This window comes from Brachycentrus maculatus, unplaced genomic scaffold (assembly GCF_059751285.1).
Source record: "Brachycentrus maculatus isolate JH-2025_06_01 unplaced genomic scaffold, ASM5975128v1 h1tg000146l, whole genome shotgun sequence".
Lineage (NCBI taxonomy): Eukaryota > Metazoa > Arthropoda > Insecta > Trichoptera > Brachycentridae > Brachycentrus > Brachycentrus maculatus.
Window position 1 is genome coordinate 99449 of NW_028280899.1, and position 19602 is coordinate 119050.

At 31.5% G+C, this 19602-nt stretch overlaps 1 long non-coding RNA gene across 1 annotated transcript in view; it reads left to right on the forward strand.

Moving 5' to 3' along the window:
• The window catches only part of LOC148308849 (uncharacterized), a 41268-nt gene extending 22124 nt beyond the window's left edge, over nucleotides 1-19144 (forward strand). Inside the window, exons 2-3 of the long non-coding RNA XR_015837630.1 lie at nucleotides 17976-18004; nucleotides 18766-19144. This is a non-coding gene — a long non-coding RNA (uncharacterized LOC148308849). The remainder of the gene's footprint in view (nucleotides 1-17975; nucleotides 18005-18765) is intronic.
• The last annotated feature ends 458 nt before the right edge of the window (nucleotides 19145-19602 follow it).

A 19602-nucleotide genomic window follows, 5' to 3' on the forward strand; every position in this document is an offset into this window, starting at 1 on the left:
CATGTCTAGATACCAACCACTATTACGGTTTCAACGTATGGGGTCCATACAAACAATAATATGACTGTAACATCAAAATTTGACATGATACAAGCTTGTCACCATATAGACTTTGAATAAGAACAATTAACTTAGTCCAAATCAGTCATCAAAATTTTAGTTACAAAATCATTGTTAGCCAGTTTTATCAATATATTTTTCAATAATCTGCATGTCATTCCATAAAGTTGATCCCGAATGAAAAAATATTATAAAAAGTTAAAAAATTTACTATTTGTATTACAGCATATTTTTATATGTTTAAAAAGTTGACCAAAAGAAGTATGTGTTAGGTTTGGTTTTGATCTTGTAGTTCTAAATACGTTTCCAAAGTATATGTTCTTGTAAACAAAACATATATTGAATTTTGTACCTTATGCAGCATAGCTTTAATATTTTTTTATTTATTTAACTTTAATATAATTTTAATTAATTTAACTTCACTTTCAATTTTTACTTCTGATTTTTATTATTATTTTTCTTACTTCATTACTTTTAATTGTTATTACCCTTTTTTTATAACCAATTTTTTTTTGTCCGCCTCCGTAGTGTAATGGTTAGCATGCTCGGCTACTGTTCTGAAGGTCCCGGGTTTGATTCCCAGGGGGGTTTAATGAATATAAGTGATTTTTTCACTCTAATATTTCTTCAATATTACACTGGACTGGTACCTGAAGTGGAGGGCTGATCACTTTTCCTTCATGTGTAATCGATCGAGATAACGCTGCGTTTATATGAAGCAGTGCCCTATGCACCATTGTTGTGCGGTAAGGGATTTATTATTATTATAACCAAATTTCTATTCTGTATATATGTGTTTAACCTGCACCTTTATGGTTTCTGTAAGCTTGTTGCGTTCTCATCTAATTGATGAAAAACATCAAAACAATTTGTATTGCACTGTATTTCATGTTTTGTAATATGTTTTTTAAATGTTTGTGAACCATAAATGAGTAAATAAATAAAAGATCTGAGTCAATCCGGAATAAAATTTAGTATTTCCTTCGGCCACCCATCTCATGCGTTTAGCTCAAAATCGATACATCCAATTCCTCGACATTGAAAAACGGCTTCCGACGTTTTCCCAAGGGCGGATGCTAGTATAAATCTCCCCCAATTTCGACCTGATGAAGGGGTTTTATATTTTTGCTTGTGTGACAAATCGAGGGTTAAAGTTACGCTAGTCGGAACAGAAAACGCTCTTCTTTGAAATGCTGTAACTTTTAACTGTTCCCTGCCATAAAACGCGCAGACGTGTAACTTCAGGACGTTACCTCGTTTTTCTCCAACACCAGATACTTTTATTTTTGATGACGTAGATCACTAGGGAATGCATACAGAGATTTTTCTAACCAATATTGGGTTCAACATACAAAAATTTTTTTTTTTTCATCTTACCAATACCAAATAATGCGTAAGGCATCTCTAACTTCTTTGTTTTAAAGATGGTTAGAAAATAATGGAAACCTTTACTTACACAAAAAAATGCTTTTTTTACGCCTTATGACCTGTTTTTAAGAGGGATTAGCCTCCTGTTAGGTCAATTTCCAACTGTCAATCCATTTCTTTGGTGGTTTGCCTAGGCGTTGTCTAACTTAGGGATGGCCGTGCTGTAAAATGTGTGGAAGTCTGGATAGTACCATTTCTTCTTAATTGCCTTCCCCACCTTACACCATCTTCAATCTCTCATATATATCTTATCCTGGTGATCTTTATTCTACCTCGTAGACTATTGAAATTTTCATTTTTTGTCAGCTAACCTTATGTTATTTCTTTCACTCTGATAAATGCGCTATTACCATAAGCAGAGAGTAAAACATTTAGATTAAAGTTCTTTCATTTGATCCAACTTCTAGCTTCTCGCTTAGTCGACGCTCAACCACGCGTTAGAAAGAACCCTAAATATGTGACTCAGCTGGCAGCAAGTTACGAGCTGCGTACTACGATTTTCATACTAATTTTAACTGGGGTCTTTTGGTACCCCGCTTCGGATCACGTATAATTTTTACATGATCCGTACGGGAAGGTTAACTGCTGTACAGTGTAAGGCGCCGGTGATTCCAGAGTGATTAGACTTTTGTCTCAATCATCGATTATCGTGTGACACAGTTCCGGAAATCAGCCTTATTGTTTGTGCAGTGCCTTCGACAATACCCTATAGATTCATCCCCACGAGGCGGTGGATTCCCGGCCAAGTTGATATTTGCTTTGAGCCGTTGTTTGCCTAATACCGGCCAAGAGTTTGTTTAGGCACCCCAAGCCCAAGTCCGGCGCCCAAACAATAAAGACAGCTTGAAGCAATACGACCTAATATTGACATGTCAATAACAGCTACAAGTAAGCAACTTTGAGTTTTGTTGTGTTTGAGTTGTACGTGGGTGCATAAATACAAAAAATGTTAATAAATATATGAACTAACTAACCAAGAGGCCCCTTCACCGCAGGGGTAGGCAGATAGAATAGAACGCCATACCACACTGTCTTTGCAAATATTCTAAGCCTCTTTCACAGTTGTAGATCCATTCATACATATTCGCCGATCGTTCCCCCTCGTGGTCTGACCACTTTCGAGTATTTTTCGAGCCAAGTTTTCTTCGGTCTTCTTTTGCTCTTTTTTCCCGACTTGCATGTCACCATTATTATGTCTTCTTTTACAAAAATTAGAGAAAGATATAAATGTTTTTTTTTTGGGTATACGAATTCAAACTTCCGTCAATAAATTAATTGTACATATTATTAATGATATATTAATATATATATATATATATATATATATATATATATATATATATATATATATATATATATATATATATATATATATATATATATATATATATATATATATATATATATATATATATATATATATATATATATATATATAATATATATATATATATATATATATATATATATATATATATATATATATATATATATATATATATATATATATATATATATATATATATATATATATATATATATATATATATATATATATATATATATATATATATATGTATATATATACATATATATATATATATATATATATATATATATATATATATATATATATATATATATATATATATATATATATATATATATATATATATATATATATATATATATATATATATATATATATATATATATATATATATATATATATATATATATATATATTTATATATATATATATAAATATATATATATATAAATTTTCCGTCATGAAGGTTTGATACTTTTTGGCTATTGTTAAAAGCATGGGTCAGTTTATTCACGTACATTGTTTTGCAATAGCATCGAATACAAAACGTTAAAATAACCATTTATTTTTCGTATTTTGTTGGACAAGGATTGGAGAATATTTTGATTAAATTCGACTGTCGCTCTCAGATGTTTGTACAAGACCTTTGTGGCGTCCTAGACGTCTGCGTCGAGACGCCGGCGTCTTTTCGTCGATTATTTACTTACAAATGTGATCCCATTCATTCCCAAATTTTATTGACTCTGACGTTTTTAATATCCACAAATTTGCTAAATAGATTGTTGATTGTGACTTTGCGTCATTTGGTATTAATTTTACCACTCTTTTTCGAGATGACATCAATGCAATAATTACCAATATTAAATGAAATTTTGTTTTTCATGTTTTTACCACATTTTTTAAAAGTGTTTTTTTGTTTCATTTTGTTTTTTAAATCTTATCAAAGATGAAGAAGAATATGGAAGTCTTTGTAAAACTTTATGACGACTATTTTCAGAAGCTATGCTTCCATGTTTAGGTCGAAATGTAAACAGTAATTGTAAAAATTAACTTATTTACCACATTTTGAGTGTATCTTAGTACTTGTTCACAAATCTGGATTATCTCCAATTATAAGAGTTATTTTTCTTATTATTTTGGAGATCTTATCAAAGATGAAGAAGAATATAGAAGTCAGGGCATTTACGGGGCTGACGACCATCATAGGCTGGTTTAAGTGATCACTATTCCATATTCTTCTTTATCTTTGGTGAGATGTCAAAACATAATATGAAAAAAAACTTAAATCATTGGAGATTATCCAAATATGTGAACAAGTATTTAAACACACTCAAAATGTTGTAAATAGGTTAATTTTTACGTTGAATGTTTATATTTAGACCTGAAGATGAAGCATATGTTCTGAAACTAGTCGAAATAAAATAAATTCAAGTAGTAAAAAAAGTTTTCAAGTCATAAATTAAACCCTGAAGAGGGCAACAGGTTGTTACCGAAACTAGTTGGTTAATAAAAATGTGAGTGGATCAAAACACAAAGTATTCTGTTTTCTCGAAATAATATAGTAAATAAAGTGTTTTTCTATTACAATTTTATTCATTTATCCATCTCGCAAAAAATGCGGAAATAATATTTAAAAAAAATGAATTTCGCATTTGCAGAAAGAAATATAAGTATTATTCATTAAATATAAGAAACAAAAGCTAAAATAATCTCTTTAGCTTTCTAATTTCTTGTGAAAAAGACAATTTTCCGCTAGGGTGATCCATCACACGAAATGTAATTCTAGCCTCAATCAATTCATTTGGTGGCGTTTCGAAAATATTTACGGATCCATTTTCGGATCAGGTGACACTGTTTGCGTAGCGAAAAGTTAATCCCGAAAAAAGGACAAAACTGATCTCGAAATGGCATAAATGAAGATCGTTTTTCATAATCAACATATATTTATTGTTACTGCAGAGAGTTGGTCGAATTCTATGTAAAATTTTTGGGTAATATATCCAAAATTAAACACGGTTATTTGATTGAATTTTACTTTTATTTTCATATATCGCTCACTCCTTTCAAATACGTCATTTATCAAAAAACTTGATTTTTCAGTATATCGTTTTTTAAGTTTTAAATTATAATTAAATGTATTTAATATGAATATATGGCCACTTTTACTGTGCAACAGATCTTTTAAGGTAAAACATGAATGTTTTTTCTCTACTTGAAAAATATTTAGACGATTAAAAAAAAAAAATTAAACTATTATTACTAAATAACTAAAATAAAAAAAATATTATTCGAAGAGTATTCAAAATGAAAAAACAACACTTTCTGCCCTGTAACAGGTAAATATTAAGTAAAATATCCCCCTTTTGCTGGGATATGTTCTATATCACTGCAGTTTTTGGAATGCCCAGAAAATGTTCTATATCCCAGCAAAAGCGACATATTTTTAACTTTTTATTTACCTGCTACAGGGCAGAAAGTGTTTTTTTGCATTTTGAAGAAAAAGTAATGTTTTTATTATTTTTTGAAATATACTAAATATGGGGAAATATTTTTTGAAATATACTAAATATAAGGAAGGAATGCAAAGCTGAGATAAGCATTATCGATAAAATTAAGAAAGGTGTGTTGAGATGGTTTGGACATGTAGAACGAATGAGTGGGGAAAGAACGGTAAAACAAATTTATGAGGCGAATGTTAGCGGGAAAAGAAGCAGAGGAAGACCGAGAAAAACATGGCACGATCAGGTATGCCAAATACTTGAAAGTGGTCAGGTTAGGAGTCGTAACAATCGGCGGGTATGTATGAGGAGATGCATGAACGTGGAAGAGGCGAAGAATGTTTGCAAGGACAGAGTGGTGTGGCGCTCTATTCTCTCTGCCTACCCCTGCGGGGAAGCGGCGTGATGGTTAGTTAGTTAGTTTTTTTACTAAATATTTTTCAAATGGAGAAAAAACCTTCAGGTTTTACCTAAAAAGATCTGTTGCACAGTAAAAAGTTCAATAAGTGGCTTAATATTTATTTTATATATATTTTATTTTATTCTTAAATTTTGAAAACGATATCTTGAAAAATCTAGTTTTTTGATACATGACTTTGTTGAAAGGAGTGAGCGATATGTGTGTTTATTTCCCCGTTCTTTCCTCACTCTTGCCCAAGCTATATCGAGCCACCTTTTCGATTACCGGCAATGCCATTTTCCTAGAATTCTGTAAAAGTATTCTTTAAATATGAAAATGTGTACCACATCTGATTTCGATACTGTCACCGTGAACGTAAAATATGGCCGTATAAAAATGCGAGCTTTGGATAACGTGAAGGCTTTGCGCGATATTCCGCGCTCCATAGAAAGGTACGACTCTTCCGAGATAAGCGATTGAATGCTATCTCCATCATATTGTTACAAATTTTCTTTTCAACTTTGAACCCAGATCTTATTATCTCGTTCTAAAGTAACATAAGGGAGAAGCAAGCTACCTGCTAAAGAAAATATTCAAAATATTTTACAAGTTACAAAATGTCATAGTACATACTTGAAATGTAAACATATTATAATTTACAACATAAATTTCACCAATAGATGTCTTTGTAAGTGAAGTTCTATTGATTCAAGAACAATGTTTCAAAATTGCTTTCTATATATAGAACTTCCAAGAATTTGAGTAGTGTGGTTGTCAATAATAGGTAGAATTGGTGATTGTTACACGTGTGTAAAGTGATCACTAAAACCAGCCTATGACGGTCGTCAGCCCCGTAAATGCCCAGACTTCCATATTCTTCTTCATCTTTGATGAGATGTCAAAAAAAAAATTCATTAATTTATTCGTCTGTCACTTTGTGGTAAAATCTATCCATTTTTAATTACTGTTTTACTTAGTAATAGTAGTATTTACTAAGTAAAACATTTATTAGGCATATTTTATTGGAAAATATTTTTAAACGTGTCGTTAAAATTTTCTTCAATTATGGCAGTTATTTTACAATTTATTTTTTGACTTCTCAACAAATTTACGTCTGGGCATTTCGGGGCTTACGACTGGGCATTTAAAAAAAAGCTTCTTTTATACCACCAATAGATTCTCTAGTGAAATTTTAGTGATTCAAGTACCATGTTTCAAAATTGGATCATATTTAGAACATCCAAGAATTTGAGGAGGGTAAATGTCAATCATGGGTAGAATTAGTAAATGTTACACGTATGTAATGTGATCACTTAAACCTGCCTATGATGGTCGTAATAATATGAAAATATATTTTAGTAAAATGATAATGACAGGCATCGTGGCGAGGTTGGGTAGACACTCGAAATCGACGTCGCGGGTTTGATTCTACATTTATATCATACATTCAAGAAAGATAAAATGTTCAGTTGGTCTTGATATATTTTTAAAATTTACATTTGGTATATACGAGAAAATGCACGAATGTCTAAACAACGAAGATTGTTTTGCGAAATTAGTTTTGTGTGGCGTTCTTTTCTCTCTGCCAACCCCTGCGACAAGTGGCGTGATGGTTAATTAGTGAGTTAAGAAAAATATTTTGTTCATTAAAACTTTTAAATCTTTTTTATGTGAAGGTATCAAACATGGCAGATATAATGGCGCCAGTTATAATGTTAAAGTTGATGAAATAATTAATGGCTAAATGAGTTAAAAAAATAAATGTTAAATTTCATGCTGCAAGGGTTGTTATTCTTTTAATTACTTTTCAGCAAAGATAACTTTATCTCCAGAACAATGATTGTCCCCACTTTGCCCAACTTTGCTCGGGGAGTTTGGGAATAGGAATAAAATTATCATAAAACTTGATATAAATCATACAGCGCCGAGCTTCGAACAAACTCGAATCGTGGACGCTCACGAGAAATTTTTAATTTTTAATTTATTTATTTAATATAGTTACATTTTTAAGTACAAACATAATCAATTTCTAAACATTTACACATATGACAAACTTATAGTTTTAGATTCGCTGTGCCTCTCCAAAAAAAAGACTGAACTCTTATGCTTGCAGAGGGACTTATACTCAAGGTTTAATGCTTTATATAATTATTGGTATAATAGTATTTCTTTAATTTTAAACGTCATTTGTTTGTTTTTTTATTGTTTTCTTCATCAAACCCTTATTCACACCCGATAGTGCATAGGGTACTGCATCATATAAATGTAATGTTATCTTGATTGTTAAAACATGAAGGAAAGGTGATCAGCCCTCCGCTTCAGTTACCAGTCCAGGGTAAAATTGAACAAATATTAGAGTGAAAAAATCACTTTTATTTATTTAACCCCACCCTGGGAATCGAATCCAGGACCTCCAGTGCGGTAGCCGAGCGTGCTGACTATAACACAGCGGAGGCGGACAATTTTAATTTGTACCTTAAGTTTTTTTGATTTTCAGGTAAATTTATTGGTTTATTGTAATAAGTTTTTTTTCATGGGAAGTGATCACTTTACACACGTGCATCATTCACCATTCTCTACCAATGATTGCTAACTACACTACTCAATTTTTTAGAACTCCCACAAATATCGTGAATCTCATGACGCGTTACGTGTAAATTGACTAGAGCCATCTATGGTTGGTTTAAGAAAGCTAAAATTTAGTAAAGACGCTTTTATTTTGATGCATGCAAGATCCAAACCCTGTATTATTTTACACACTGGGGGAGATGCCTGAAAACTTTGATTAGACCAGTTATTTCATTCAAGACGTTTTGAGTGTATCAAAATACTTGTCCACAAATCTGGATTATCTCTTATAACAGGAGTTATTTTTCAAATAATTAACTGGTCAAATTATAAGCTAAAATAATAAAAAATGAAAATGATATTTTCTGGCGTTTCTCATGTATGTGATTATAATCCAGGATTCGGACCTCACATACTAATATAAGAGTTTCTGCTCAATAAAAACTTTAAAAGTTTATTATTTTTTAAGCGTCGTTTTTGTAGTGAGCGTTCTCCACCTTAAATGAATTTCTAATAGAGTCCCTTTGCCCGATATTTCAAATTAGTGTTTTCAATAATTATCGGAGAGCCTTCGAGAAAATTAATTCCTCGACGCCTTTTGCCATATTCATTAGTGAAGCCATTCAAACTTTTTATTTGCCCACACAAATTGCCAACGTCTGTACACGGTTGATTATTCAGTTCTTTGGACACGTTGCGCGTGGCAATGAGGATAGCCTGGGACGACTGGTTGTAATTGGTAGCCTGGAGAGGAAGAGAGGGAGATGAAGATCCCCACACGATGAACCGATGGAGTTAAGGCAGCAACAGGCACCTCGGTGGTTGAAACGCTATGTGCAGCGCAGTCAAGGGATAACTGGAGAAGAGTCATTGCTTCAACAAGGGTCACAATCCTCAGTAATGAGAAATGAGACAGAAAAGTGGCTACCTAGTACGTAGAATTAGTGAATGTTACACGTGTGCAAAGTGATCACTTAATCAAGCCTATGACGGTCGTAAGCCACGTAAATGCTCATACTTCCACATTCTTTGTTGAGATGTCAAAAATACACCCCTAACATTAACTTTTTGATTATCTTTTTCGGAATTTATCAACCCCGAAGCTTGGTGAATTGGAAATATTTTTAAACGATTTTGATGCAGTTTTTTTATAAACACCCCTTACACTCAAACTCTGATTATGTTTTGCCTTTTTATTTACTTCTTAACATAGATGAAGAAGAAAATGTAAGTCTAGGCATTTACAGCAAATTAAGTGATCACTTGGTACACGTGTAGCACTCTTACTATGATTGACAACCACACTACTCATAACACACTACTCACTACTATACAAATAAAAGAGTCTATTTTTAATAAATTTTTCTCATCCCACCATAGATGTCTCTAGAAAACTCTCACATACTTTGTTTCGAGTTTGATTAATATATCTAAGAGTTTCAATAAATTAAAAAGTGTGGTTGTCAATCATGGGTAGATTTAGTGAATGGTACACGTGTGTAAAGTGATCACTTAAATCACCCTATGATGGTCGTTAGCCCTGTAAATGCACAGACTTCCATATTTTTCTTCATTTACGATAATATGTCAAAAATAATTTAAATAATATATATTAGGACGATTTCTCTCATTTTCTGTTATAGCTTAGTTTGGAAATCAGCCATACAAATTTATGTTCATTTTCACATTAAATTTGATCGATAAACTAGAACTATTTTTAAACGATACTTTATGCAGATATTTTAACTTATTTATTCAGATTTATTTAAAGCCCCAACACACAATCTGTGATCATATTTTTAGGAATTCATCAACTCCAAAGCTCGGTAAAGCATGGATATAATATAATAACCCTTACATGGAAACAATCCAGATTTGTAAACCAGTATTTGGACACACTAAAAATGTCGTAAACTACACATGTTTACATTATCAGGTGAAAATACAAAAGCAAAAATTCATAAAATTAGAAAATTGATTTTATAAAATGTGCCACAAAGTATTTGCGAAAAACATTCAAGAATTAAAATGTACTTATTTTTGTTACTATATTAATTTATTATACTAAGTTAAATAAATTAATTATACTAAGTATTGGGTAGTATGTTTTCTAGGGATGGAAAGATTGATAAAGACATAGAAAGGAGAGTGAATGCTGGGAACAGAGTGAATGGTGCACTAAAATCAGTTTTAGCAAATAAAAATCTATCAGCGGAAGCTAAACTGGTAGTACACAATGGAGTTCTGGTTCCAACCCTTATGTATGGAAGCGAAGCATGGAGTTGGCAAAAGAAGGATGAAAGCAGACTGAATGCAGTCGAAATGCGATCGCTCAGACGAATGTGTGGCAAAACGATGTTTGATAGATGTTCGAATGATGAAATAAGGAATGAATGTAAGGCTGAGATAAGCATTATCGATAAAATTAAGAAAGGTGGGTTGAGATGGTTTGGACATGTGGAGCGTATGAGTGAAGAAAGAACGGTTTAACAAATTTATGAGGCGAGTGTAGTTGGAAAAAGAAGCAGAGGACGACCGAGGAAAACTTGGCACAATCAGGTATGTGAAATACTTGAAAGCGGCCGGGTCAGGAGTCGTAATAATCGTCGGGTATGTATGAGGAGATGCATTAATGTAGAAGAGGCAAAGAATGTTTACAAAGACCGAGTGGTTTGGCGTTCGATTCTCTCTGCCTACCCCTGCGGGGAAGCGGCGTGATGGTTAGTTAGTTAGTTAGTTAGTTACTATATTAATTAAGTGAAAAAATAGTAAATATTTTATGTAGAGGGTTATTCCTTCTCATAGATCCGAAGACTTTTTAGAAGATTGCAGAAGAAAAGGGTTTTTTGTATCAAATGTAATTCCAAGCAATAAAAAAAACATTTTTACATCACGAATGAACCTTTACAAATAGATGAGTACGAGGATTCTCCGTAAGGGTTGTAAAAACACGTTATAATACCCTTAAATGTAAATATCTCTAAGGGTATATGTCCATAAATTTGTAATATTATTTTTCTTGGTCGGATAATATGAGGTTTTGTAAGATTATCGGAAAAGAACAAAGAAGGATTCGTTTCGAGGTAAATGAAGAAAAAATAGATTAAGATTTTTTTTTGCAACATTTTGAGTGTGTCCAAATACTTGTTCACAAAAAGCTTCTTTTCATCCCTCCAATAGATGTCTCTAGTGAAGTTCTAGTGATTCAAGACCAATGTTTCAAATATTGGTTCATATAAATAGAACTTCCAAGAGTTTGAGTAGTGTGGTTGTCAATAATGGGTGGAATTGGTGAATGTTACACATGTGTAAAGTGATCACTTTAACCACCTTATGCCGTTCGTCAGCTCCGTAAATGCCCAGACTTCCTCATTTTTCTTCATCTATGATGTCAAAAAATAATATGGAAAAAATAGGTTTGAATTAAATGCGAAATCAAACTTAGCTACATAATTAATCTGGTAAAAGGCGTCATAACATGGATGGAGACGTTAATATTAAAGTCGTCTCTATTTGATATCAAACATCTATCGTTTCTTTTATATGAAAGATAAAAGTTCGTTACATAGTAATTTATACAAAACATAATTATTTGTAAAGACTGCATACACTGATATTTTGCCGGATATCAAAAACAACCCCGTGGCTTTCACTGTTCACAAAGCAAAAAGTTCTGCTTATTTGTCGACGAAGACATCCTCCCTGCCTGAACGGGCAGCGTCTATCTGCGTTAAACGAGGCGAGCTTTGGATGGGTTTCCAAAGTTAAATACTTCGACCCGGCATTGTTTGTTTGCAAATAAAAGACCTGGAAAAAATACACTGGATGATGGAACAAACGAAGCTTGGTGGAAAGTTTGCTCCGGGATGTGCAGTCTTTTGTGGGGTATTTCTCATTTCGGGCAGGGCTGGTTTAAGGATAAGGGTAGATCCACTGAAAAGGTGGAAAACGGCCGTAAAATTTTAGAACTGGACGCTGTTCACTCTAGAACAAATAGGTATCTGAAAAGCCATATAATAGCATAGCATAGGAGAGTTAGATAGCTGCAATTTTCAGGCATTCATTTATATCAATTCTGGGTACTAACTTCAGGGTATTTTGACATAACGATATCAATATTTCAAGCAAGTGTTTTTGCCTATAATTTTACTCTCATGAATTAGGTGCATGAAATTATAGTAACTCTAAACATAAAGAGTTAATCTACTCACGAGTAGGCAAAGGCTATTAAACTTAAAAAGTTGAAGCCTGAGTAGGGTCATGATAATCGGAATCGCATAAGCCGTAGCTAGATTTCAGTCACTTGGAACTTAATTAATTCCAAAAAAAACAATATTTCATAAGCTTAAACTTCGATGCTAAAATAATTAAATTAATAAATTAAATGATTGAATAATAAAAAAAAAATAACAAAACGTGCATGATCAATTATGTCAAATATTTGGAAGTAGTAATGTCAGGAGTCGGAATAATCGGCGTGTTTGTATGAGAAGATGCATGAATATGGAAGAGGATTTTCTGCAAACTGGTTGCTGTGGCATTCTATTCTCTCTACCTACCACTACTGCATCGTGGTGGTTAGATTGTAGTAACATTTATGATTCATTAAATTAAATCGAATCACTGTTAATATCTTAAAAATATTTTATTAATTGTTTCGGCATTCACTTTGTGGTAAGATATGATAAAATTTAAAATGAAAAACACTTGTTATTTTTATCACTTGAGTCTATTTAATGACGACTAGTTTCGAAAGCTATGCTTCCATCTTCAGGTCTGAATGTTAACTGACATTTACATCTAGACCTGAAGATGGAAGCATAGCTTCCAAAACTAGTCGTCATAAAATAAAAGTCAAGTGGTAAAAAAACAAGGGTTTTTCATTTAAATTTTAAAAGATATCTTATGAAATATGAAAACGTTAATTTGATATGGAAATTTTTATAAGGCTTTTAACCTGCTTATGTCTGGATTAAGTGATCACTTTATTTTCTGATTTTTAAAAACATCTCTACAAATGCGAAGATATCGGGAATATCCAGATAAGTATGACTTTATACAGAGCACGGTCATTCTCTGTTTCTATTTCCAGCTTCATTCGCCTCTTAAATTTTATTTTTCTTCACTCATTCGATTCACATGCCCAAACCATTTCAACACACCTTAATTTGCTAGATAACTCTCAGCTTAACTAAGCATTTTTTCTTTCTATCGCCATTCGAACATCTCTCTATCATTAGTGTTTGGCCACACTGAGAGATCACATTTCGACTGCACTCAGTCTACCTGATTTTGCCAACTCCATGCTTCATACCATACATTAGGGTTAAAACCAAGACTCCATTATGCACACACAGATTTGCTTTCTCTAAGAGGTTTCAGTCCGCCTCCGTAGTGTAATGGTCAGCACGCTCGGCTACCGTTCTGGAGGTCCCGGTTTCGATTCCCAGGGGGGGGGGGTTAAATGAATACAAGAGATTTTTACACTCTAATATTTATTCAATATTACCCTGGACTGGTACCTGAAGAGGAGGGCTGATCACCTTTCCTTCGTGTGTTAACGATCAAGATAAAACTGTGTTTATATAATGCAGTGCCGTGCATAGGGCATTGGGGTGCGGATAAGGGTTTGAAAAAAAAATGAAAAGAGGTTTTAATTTTTGAATTAATATTTATTTAAAAACGTCGAAAATGAAACATTACTATCTTTTACGTGTTCAATTTATTGTTGAAACAATAATTAAGTATTTCTTTTGAAAACCTAATTAAATTAATCCGGCTCTGATCTTTCAGTCGACATATTAAAACTTTCAGTGTTGGAGTGAGTTATTTTCAAAAGTTTCAGGAAATACACATGCTAGAATGCTTTTGAAGTTATTTTAGCCATTTAGTTCGTGTTCGGAGGCTGTTGAATTACACTGACGAACAATTTAATAACATTTTAATGTACAGGGTGTTAAGAAAAAATGTACATTTGATAATGTGCAATGCGTTTTATTTTTAAAGATATATCCTTCGGGTGGAATCGATAAATAACACGCAAATGTGAGTTAGCGATTTTGAATATTCGCGATACAAGTGTCTCGACATCTAGACTAATATGCTATATCATGTAAGCCAGGCCTGGCCAACCCAATTAAAAAGTAATAATTCAAAAAAAATACTACGAATTTTATTCTAATAATTAAAATGTAATTTTGCTATAAAATCACTAAAAATATTTTATTATAACATAATGGATCTTTGTCAGATGGGAGGAATATCTAATTTAACATACTCAACCTGTAAAGGATTGTATTAGACTCGTGAAGTGTTTATAACAGCCGATATAATTAATATTTTCATTTATCACTTTCTTTTGGAAAATTCGCCTTTGAAAAAACGTTATTTTCGTAAGTTGGCAATGAATGACGTCACAGAAACGAAGAAGTTATTTTAAAGTTGACATTGCTAAATTATTGGCGGCTCTATTTGTTAATGTCTATGGGCCTCATTCCCAGGTCTGGTCTGGAAGCTTTTGGTTACTATTTGGGCCCATCCATTCAGCAACATTTTTTTATTTGTAGTAAACGGACTATAAAACTAATGAATCTATAAAAAGAGTAGTGAATTTTGTGACTGAGACGTGTTTTAAGGTCACATTTGATGACGTCACGAATGTTCTGTTGTTTGCGCCATTTGAATAAAGATAATTAAATCCTTTATTCCTCCCTTATTTATTCGCAGATTGTGATGAGAATACACCTACATAATTGTCTTGTGATTTCTTAATTAAATTTATTTGATGATTGAAAACGCTTCAAAAGCGTATTGTTCGTAAAAAGAGGGATTCGTAACCTGAGATTGTATTTTACTATATATAGGGTTGAATAAGTCATATCAAATGCAACCTTCTACAGCCTAAGTATTTAAAAATATCGAATGCTCTAAATGGGGGTATTTTAAATACCCCGAATGTATTGATAGAAGTCATGTTCACGTATGTAAAAGTATTTACAATATTTTGAGTGTGTCCAAATACTTGTTCACAAATCAGGTCTATCTCCAATTATAGGAGTTATTTTTTTATGAAAGAGTTTTTGCACAATGTGATGAAATTGAATCATATATGAGTATTCCAAGAATTTGAGTAGTGTGATTGTCAATCATGGGTAGAATTGGTGAATGTTACACGTGTGTAAAGTGATCACTTATACTAGTCTATGACGGTCGTAGCTCTGTCAATGCATAGACTACCATTTTAAGTATGTTAAGACCATTTTTTTAATCTGAAGATTTCAAAATATTATTTTATCGATAACAAAATATATAAAAATTTTGTAAGTAAAACTTACTTAAAAATAAAAATAAATGGTTTTAACATCTTCTTAATAGCAACATTTTGTGTGTGTCCAAATACTTGTTCACAAAATCTGGATAATCTCCAATTACAGGAGTAATTTTCATATTATTTTTTGACATCTCATCAAAGATGAAAAAAAATCTCACCAAAAGATGTCTCTTGTGAAGTTCTAGTGATTCAAGAATAATGTTTTAAAATTGGTTCTTATACATGTATATACTGATTTTTCAAGAATTTGAGTAGTGTGCTTGTGAATAATAAGTTGAATTTGTGAATGTAACACGTGCGTAAAGTTATCACTTAAACCAGCCTATGACGGTCGTCAACCCCGTAAATGCCCAGACTTGCATACTTCTTTAGTCAAATATTTAATAAATCTAACGCATATTTGGCCATGAAGTAAAACCTGCTTCTATTATCCATAAAGTCATGAATAAACGAAACTAAATATAAAAGAGCTAATTAAAAATTACAAATCGAGTTGGGTAGATCTGAAAAAGATTGCATTATTCAGCCATATCGTAGTTTAATGGGTGTACATCAGTTTTCTCTCATAAAGTTTATAAAAAAATATTGTTAAATGCGCCCTCATATTCTTCTGCATCTTTGATGAGATGTCAAAAAATAAAAATATCCGGAAATTGCTTGAATGGTTGTCAAGTAATAAGCATTGTTTATGGGGATTTCAAATCCCCCCCTTGGGTCTGTGCAGGTTAGAGTTCAACCCCCTCACTCTGTCTGTAAAGCTGGGCTTAAGCTGTCTAATGGAATACGTCTCAAGTCTAAATAAATTAAATACCCTTAAATTAAATAACCTTACAAACCCATTAATCACGGCAATTCAATATTGCGAGCCGACTGATCTCGACTGACTTCAATTTAAATTCAAATCCATCAATCCTTTGTGAATTCAAAAAATGTTTAAAAATATTTTTTTTCCCTTTCAAACCCTTATCCGAAACTTATGGTGCATAGGGCACTGCATCATATAAAAACGCAGTGTTATCTTGATCTTTAACACATGAAGGAAAGGTGATCAGCTTTCCGCTTCAGGGCAATATTTAATAAATATTGGTATGCTAATAAAATAAATATAAATATATTAGAATGAAATCATCCAGACTCCCCCACATCGTGCTGTATGACCAACCCCATAGTAGACGACCCCCGGGAAGACTAGGAGATACTACGCTCCGTAAATAATATCCCAGTTAAACGACAACGCAAATTATTAAAATTAATATCATTTGTAGATCGAACAATGCTCTAATCCTCCAGAATTCAAGTAATTCTCGCATTCCTTTGTGTCCGTTTTGTGTATTAACTCGAAAGCATTAAAGGATTATCGTCCTTAGGACGGGACGGATGAACTTATCCCCATGAAATACTGATATTGATAATAAAGAGGTCTGAAAAAATTTAGAGGGATTATTATTACTCTTCTTTCTACCCTTATTCGCACCCAAGGAATATATATATATATATATATATATATATATATATATATATATATATATATATATATATATATATATATATATATATATATATATATATATATATATATATATATATATATATATATATATATATATATATATATATATATATATGTATATATATATATTTATATATATATATATATATATATATATATATATATATATATATATATATATATATATATATATATATATATATATGTATATATATATATATATATATTTATATATATATATTTAAAAAGAAAGAAAATATAAATCTCATTGAGTAGCAAAATAGTTTCATTTTGTAACAAAAAGAAAAACAATTAATTCATATTAAAAAAGAATGCTTTAGTAGTCTATGTTTCTATCTTTAAAATAAGACTGACCGTTATGGAAAGCTGAAAGGATATCAATCATCCTTCCATCTAAATTATTATACCTGGCTCCTAATATCTAATCACGTTTGAGCTTTTCATCAAAGTTACCGGTGTAAGCCGGTAGATACACCGCAATTTTAGATACCTACCGATAATTTTGCGGTAGTTACGGCTCAGGGCGCTATATTGAATAAATTAAATTTCCAAGTCGGTGAATAATCGCTCTCGGGTCTAGTTTTGGTATTATAATCAGTCTGGTTACTATATTGACCGAAGACTTACACATTAATGAATTAATGAATGGGCTGCGCTGGTATGTACATCAGGGATGGCCAAACTTTTGATCACGACCCTTATTATTATATACTTAAAAAAATATATATAGAGTAGTGATTTACTAACGTTTTACGTATGAATCTGTATTTTAAAATAAACAATATTTCTAATTAAGTAATTGTTACATGTTTCAACCTGATGATGACAAGGTTCTTATCGAAACCGGTTCGAGAAAAAGGTACCAATTATTTTTATTTTTATTTTATAAACTTTACTTGATCTTTCTAATTATCCCTAGCCATTGCCTTACACACCTTTAAATCCTTTCTTATGTCTTCGTTTATAATTGTTAAATAATACAAATAATTTTTAACGTTTATTTTATTTTTTATTTATTTACATAAATGGCATACATTTATTTAAAGAATTATTTTAAACATATTAAAAAATATTTTTTTGCAGAGACCTACCAAGTCACCTTGTGTGTCTTGTCGGTGGTGTTCTTTTTACATACATTTTTTTGTTTTTATCCATTTTAACCTAATATATACAGAAAATAGAGAGAAAAAATTAAAACTATAAACTTTTTTACGATTTTTATAGAATTTACTTATGATCATTTACCCATTCCTTTATTTTACCTTTGTTCCATATTTTATTTTGACCTTTAACCTCCGTCTGCAACAAATTAAAAATGTTCAGTGTTCGACTCCGATATTTATTGTTAATTCTTGGGACTATCAAACCTTCGTTGTGTGTAAATTAAACTTTTTAATAAAACTATCCATTACTTTATTTTGCCTTTGTTCCATATTTTATTTCGACCTCTAACCCCCATTTGTAACAAATTAAAATGTTTGTATTGATATATTGCAGTGTTCGACTCCCATATTTATTGTTAATTCTTAGACCTATCAAACCTTCTTTGTGAGTAAATTAAACTTATTAATAGAACTATTTTTTCAATGATTTCATATTAAATTACAATAAAATTTTCAGAAATGATCATATGGTCAGCGAGTTCGCTATAGATGTGGCAAATTCGCACGAAACGTGTACCCGATTTTCCTGAAAATGGATCTGCGTCGCGCTGAATTTCAGGAAAGCTACCAACACACTGAAACCTCCCTTTCAGTAGTCAGTAGAGACACAACCGGTCCACGGTATCGTTGTGCGGTGCTCTGTTACCTAACAGAGCTTTCGTTAGAAGAAAAGCACATTAAAACTTACATACACAAACACTCGTTAGAGATTAAAAAAAAACGAGAAAGTTGCGCATATGTTACCGAGATAAATCTCATATTATAATAATATATTTTAAAAATATAAAATAGTGTTAAAAAATAGTTAAAATACATCCCAATGTTTCTGTGTGCCATTTATTAAAAGTTAAACATATTTATTTGTTAATTTAATAAGCTTGTTAAAAATTAATATATTTATTAGATAGATAAGTTGTTTTTTTGATATTAGTGTATACAACCGTTGTCAAATTTTTAAAATAGCAATATAGCCTTAAATTGTTGTGTTTTAAATAAATAGTGCGTTAAATTTTAATGTCTGCCGTTGTTGTCGGGTAAAATTATTGTTAAAAGTTGTGCATATTAATATATTATATTGGAAAAATAATATATCTGTTAAATTTGATAGTGTTTTAATGTGTAGTGTTATTATTTTACTCAAAGTTAGGAAAAATTCTTACGTAAGTACTTTATAACTTATTTCTCCATATTTAAAAAAAAATAATTAATTTTTATCAATAATACAATTTAAACCTGTTTGAATTATAAATATTGAGGTATATTAGATGTCTTCACAGAGACGACGGATATTTTA